Below are 6,674 nucleotides of genomic sequence, written 5' to 3'. Positions count from 1 at the left end.
GTCACCCCGATGATGGTCGTGTTGATCGAAAATTTCAACCGGAGGGGTCAAATCTTAAATCAAACAATAATCTAAATTCTTGAAATAAAATCTATCATCTAAAAACTTAAAACTAAAAATCATCCACCTCCCGCAACCGTTTGTCGGGGGTGATAAATTTGAAATTAACCTCAGCTCACAAAGAGAAAATGTTATGTCAGGTGTATCACTATGATTTATCCTCAAATAGTCTCTTGCCAACAGGGACGTGGCACGTGCCCTCTGATCGGGTGGTTTTGCCGCAAAATGGCACCATTATATTACGATCACGGCCAAAGCCTGTATGTTCCCTAAAGGCGTCAAACACTTGAGTTATGAATCATAGGGTATATTCGATAGGCATAAAGCCCTCTGTTAGCTAAGGTGGATTCAGATATATCCCCTTAGACAAATACCAACCCAGGTCTACAAGATATTCTTGGATGAAGCAACCCATGGCTGCAGACAAGGTGCCTTCTGTCAGGTTGGGTCGACTACTTCCGCTGACTAAGTAGACCAGGGATCATGACAGCCCGGGACGACGGAACCATGCGATCTTGATCGGGCTCGTCTTCATTACCCCCACCACCAGTTTTAAGTTTATGATGATAAACTCTAAATTTCAAATTTTAAACTTCTAAATTCAAAATTTAAACCCTAAAATTATTGCTATTATATGATAGGTTTATAACCTATTCAACCGGTCCCTTTTAACGACTAGCCTTAATCGAAAGTTCTCTCTTGTTATCAGGAGGGGTAATTAACTATAGGGCTTGCGCCTATAGGAAACCAGAACTCAGATCAAAAAGTCCTCTCAAAATGAGGGTGAAATCTCTGGGTAGTGTCTTATCTAAAACCCAATCTGGCTTCTGAAAATTCTCCCGGAACCTAATCACGTTAAAACTCTCTGCCGTCATCGTTTCACAAACACTTAACAGAAAACTAAATCGATGGCGTGGAGAGGCCGAGATCATACATTCAAAATGGAATTTTCGGAGCCCACACCTGCCCCCCGCCGTTCCCCCTTCTTTCTTCGATTTAGCGGTTCCACTTGGACATTCAAGCCGCTCAACGAGTAATCGAGTCGAGCCTTCCACAGTTCAAACTTGATCTCGATAATCCAACAAGCTTGAAATTCTGCTTGAACTTGAGCTCGAAACTTGATAAACTTGACTCATGAGCTCAAACTGGCTTATGAGTTGACTTGACTTGTTTGTACTCCTAATCTTAAGTGATATCTAATTATTTATTCTCTATTTTACTATTGGATTTAAGAGTTGAGTGAGATAAAGAGGAGTCGAGGAAAAAGTCCTAAAGGTATAAGTGAAGGAGGAGGCAGACAGAAGATCAAACGTGTCTCATGTATTTAGGGAGAAAGCTGTTGATCATACCACACTAATAGATTATAAATTTATAATTATTATAAATCTTAGCCCAAATATGAGAATCAGTATAGTTGTTACAATAAATTCCAGAAAAAGCATATATTTATACCAAATGGGTTAGTTCAATTATCCTTAAATGTTACCATATTTAAATTACATGATTTTTCAAATGAATAAATTCCAATGTTCCTACTACATCAACAAGAAAAGTACAATGTAGACCATAGAGAGAAAATTTACAAGAAAAATAAAACATAAGGGTGCATATGTGGGCAATTATGTATTTGTGTGTGAGTAGCAAGCATGTTGTATATATTCCCTTTGAGAACATTGATGAAAGCCAAACCCAAAAAACCAAATGGAAGGGAAGAGAATTTCTAACACTCCCAAACCACATGTGAGGTTGTGGGATGGATTGGTGGATTTTTTAGTGATACCCAACAAACAAGGTGGTATTAACTATTTTGTTGCTTTGCTTGATATACAAGTGAGATGAGGTATAACACTAGAGAATTTAGGATAATCCAAAAGGAGTGAATGATAGGATTTAAAGTCTACGAGCAGATATTATGGTGATATTTAAACGATGGGTTATTTGGAGTAGTCATTGGGAAAATCTAACATAAAATGGCCATCTTATAGTAAACCAATACATGTTGTAAAAAAATGAAAATATGATTTTTTTTGTTTGAATTGAAGCACTGTGACGCGGAGCATGTGAACGATGTGGTGTTGTGTCTGTGAGCGTAGTGGTGCCAGAAATCGCCTTTGCGGCATTTGAGGCTTTGTTCTATGGTAATTTCGAATATATTATGCAGCGATGTGGTGTCGGGTTGGAGCATTGTGGTGCTATGAGATTAACAATATTTTTATATATATGAAATTCAAAACCTTAAGTACTAAGTACCCTAGACATCCCCATTCGTGGCTTGTCGTGGAAGGAAGAAGAGTATGAAAGGAGAAAGAAGAGGAAGATGAGAAGAGAGAGGAAAGAGAAAGGGGGCATTCATGGCTTTTTAGCTGTCATTTCTATTGGAAAAGTTATTCTACTCGTAGTAAGCAACCTTTACTCTGCATCTATTTTCAATGATTCAGAGTTCGATATATATTTTTCTCCTAAAAGTGATGAAATGCTTATATCTCTCGTTTAAGTAAATTTTTATCGCATAACTTTTGATATGTGATAGATGTCATCAATATGAGCAATTGACTGAAATATTTCTAAATTCTACTGAATAAGATAAAAATTATGAATTTATGAAGATATTGCATATTTAGACTTTTCTTGTATTTTATAGATCATTGCATTTATAGATAAAATTATACTATTGTTACATAACAAATGTGATATTTGCATAAAAGTAAAGAAAGCTGATTATTAACACTTTAATTAATACGGGTTGGCAGTTAAAATATAATACCCTGTGCAGAAGCGTGGACCGATGAGTTTTCCTTTAAATATGGGCTGTGGTGTTATCCCGTTTATAGTCTGTAACCGATCGACCGAATTACGCCAACATTTAAAGGGTGACCACTCTTAAATGATTATTGAAAGTCACATGTGAATTGACTTAAATTAATGAATAATGGTGGGAAGATAAAGATCGATGATCATATGTCAATAGTTGGGGTTAAATTAAAAACTAATGATTGATGACCAACTGGGCCACAGTTGGGGTGGGAGGATGAAAACTCCACATTAAAAGTTGCATGTCCTGTCTTGCTAAATCTTACATTGATGCATGAACACATTAATAACTTTAATATATAGATTATATAATATTGATGCATGTGCATAGATAATATATGATATAGATATATGCACTGATCGTATATGACAAATAAGAGGGATAGGACCAATGACTATTGATTGACACGATATGATAGATAAGAGCGACCGAGGGAGAAGCAGAGAGAGATGTTGTCATTGCAAGAAAAGGTTAAGGAAAGAGAGGCCTGATACCATGTAGAAACTGAAGATCAAGATCGACACAGAGAACAGTCCATCGGAGGTGAGGAAGAAGATACAATAGATAGAAATGAAATATTATTGATGTCTCAATTATCTCATTGGTACAGGTGTGAATATATAGGCAAATAAAGTGAATGCTAGGTACACGTGTGAGAAGCTGATTGGAGAAAGTTTAAACAGAGAAACAAATGCCGGTGTTAGTTTTAAACAATATGATTAGCTGCTCTAATAATGTGGATAAACACGTCAAAGAGACTCTCATATTGAATGGCCTTATATATCTATTGTGGGATGGGGAGACATGTAACTCCAATGCTCATTTGACTTGAACATCATCAGGATAAACAAAAGCATATTTCAACGCTTGCTTGACTCAATCATAATAACAATAAAGTGGAAGAAATGAAAGATTTAACAGTTTGCCTGACCATATTAAAATGACAAAATAAAGAATAAGAGAGATAGTGAAATACAAATGGGCTTGCACATATATGATGGAAATATAAGACTAACAAATATAATGTGAGTTTGATTACATTATAATAAAGAGCAACAAGCTTCTTCACACTTGTGTAGTTGGATCATAATGGCTGAACAGAGCTAAAGTATGCAACATTTGCTTGGCCATATAGATATAACAAATGAAAAATAAAGAGAGGCATGGCTTGCACATCTAAGGTGGGAGACCTATAGTTCTTACCTGACCATATTGTAATAATAAAGAAAATGGCTTCTTGACACTCTCTAATTATTTTAGGACGAGTTTTTTACTGTTTCTTAAAGTAACTTTTGAATACAAATTTTTTTAACTTTTGTATTAAAAAGCTGTTTTAAGCAGTAGTAAGAAAGTTGTCCCAAACAAAACCTAAATCTCATAGGGAGAAAAGTGGTCTATTCTTGTAAGATCATGGTCATAAGCACAAGTGAAAAGCTCTAGGGATCAATTCAAATGAAATTTAAGGCTAAACATTATAAACTTGTAATCACAAACTTCAAATAATAAGCTTTGGTGATCAATTGACATGACCTTTAGGTACGTGTCTCACGTATTCTTCGTGATAAAGTGATATATATAGTCCTACTAAGTCACTCAGTACCGGCGGCTCATTCAGGCGGTTATCTTAAGCTTTCTGGCGGTTTTGTAAAATTCCGGCGGCTTTGCGGCTGTTTAAAATCTGTCGGTAAAAATCGCGTAGGAAATCGTTTTCAACGGCGTTTTTTTGGCGGCAAGTACCGCCGGTTTTGTTCCGGCGGTCATGATGCCGATGACCGCCGGTAATTTACGGGCATACCGGCCGTTTAACCGCCGATTATGAAGGAGTTTTCTGACGGCTATACCGCCGGTATAACGTTGGTAAGGAACTGGCGGTTTAACGGCGGTACATTATAAGGATAATCCTTCTACGAAATAATCTTATTATGGCCAATAGAGGATAGAAGGATACTCTAGGGGATTATATAATTTAATCAGAGTAAAAGTGAACGAGGAACTAATTGATTGTTTAAAATAAGACTTGCATGCTGTGGTAAAGTGACTGGATATCCATAAACATCATTTTAATCCAAGAGAAAGTATCGACTTAGTGGAATTGCATTAATTGAACTACTATAATAAATCCAAAAGAAGATGTAGAGCTCTTAGAAATTTCCTTATCATTTTATAATCTAAATTTTATATTTCTAAATGGTTAAATTATAGAATTTTAATGACTTAATTATAAATTTAATGAAGTTATCATGGAATGAAAATTGTTATTAGTAGAGATACAAATTGACGGATTTCAAAGTAATGTCAATTATTTTTTTGTGGTTTTCTTCCTTTTCTATTTAATTTAATAATTTATTGTGAACTAACATTTTGATATTAATATTTTTTTCAATAAATTATTAAATTCTATATTTTATAATCTATTAATTATATTATATACAAATCTATATTATCTTATTTAAAAAAAAAATATTTAGGTATTAATTTTAAAAAAAAAGTATAACTTACATATAATTTTTTTTTATATGTAAATGCTTTCTAATGAGTCAAAATTCAGATCAAAATAAGAAAATAAGAAATTAGACTTCTTTTAATAGAGTTATAATTTATGTAACAAAATAGTAAAATTGAACGCATCAAGTGCTCTATGTGCCAATTGATAAGGCTCTACTTTTCTATGCTAGAGGCTTGTGTTCAAGTCCTAGCATTATGTTCCTTTTATGCTTTTAAAAAAGTTATGCAAGATTATTTTGGGTTCTTTGCCCAATCATGGTGAAATTATTTTGTACAGATACAGACTGCAGTGACATGGTAAATTTTGATTCGTCTCCGAACGATCTGGTGTCTGCACAGAATAATTTCTCCCAATCTTGAGCTTTCATTAATAGATGAGATTCATACATGCATGGCCAATTCCGAGTCTTCGCCTTCTTCTATATCACCAAGTCAACCTCCTCATCCAAAGTCCCAGTTGATAATTTTTCTAAATCATGGCAATCAAAGTTATGTTGATGATCATATTACCCTCTAATCAACTCCTACAAATTATATTTAAGGCTCCATCTGGAACAACTTTCTTATTATTTTCAAAACAATTTTCTAGTACACAAATTTCAAATTCAAAAAAAAATTGTACAAAAAATTATTTTAAAAAGCAGAAAGAAAGCTGTCACAAACGAAGCTTAAGTTGGCCATTACTCCAATCACAATATGGGCTTTTATTTTTCCATTTCCTTTTGTCCATTACAAGACTAAAGTTCTAACTTTTTTTTCTATATATTTATAGAGTACTATGATCAAAATTGAACAACAAAAAATATTTCTTCAATTAACATTGAAATTATTTGATGCCTCAATAATCATAACATCATAATATCTTCACTTACCACTTATATACCCAACAATGATAATACTATCATCACCAAACTGTATGACAAAGCCAGAATAAAAGAATAACCCCTTAAATTTGCATCAAGACACCATCCAGATGAAATATGCTGACCATAGAGGAAATAATACCAAAGTTAAAGCATATGTCCAAAAGAATATGACAGAGCATTCACTTTCACCAGCACCTAGCATTTGAGTGATTACAGCTGCAGTCAACAACCCAGAAAGCATATATGTTAGAAAATTTTTGCATAAATTATTTAGAAATACTTTTCTTTATTTAAAAATACATATTCATTTAGGCTTCGTTTGGGACGGATTTTTTTCTGCTCTTAAAGCAGCTTTTTATACTAAAAAACTGCCCCAAATGAAACCTTAGTAACATACATTAACTGTTTAAGTTTACATTCTTAAAATAAAA

This window comes from Dendrobium catenatum, unplaced genomic scaffold (genome assembly GCF_001605985.2).
Source record: "Dendrobium catenatum unplaced genomic scaffold, ASM160598v2 fragScaff_scaffold_414, whole genome shotgun sequence".
NCBI lineage: Eukaryota > Viridiplantae > Streptophyta > Magnoliopsida > Asparagales > Orchidaceae > Dendrobium > Dendrobium catenatum.
Note: the sequence above shows the minus strand (reverse complement) of the source record.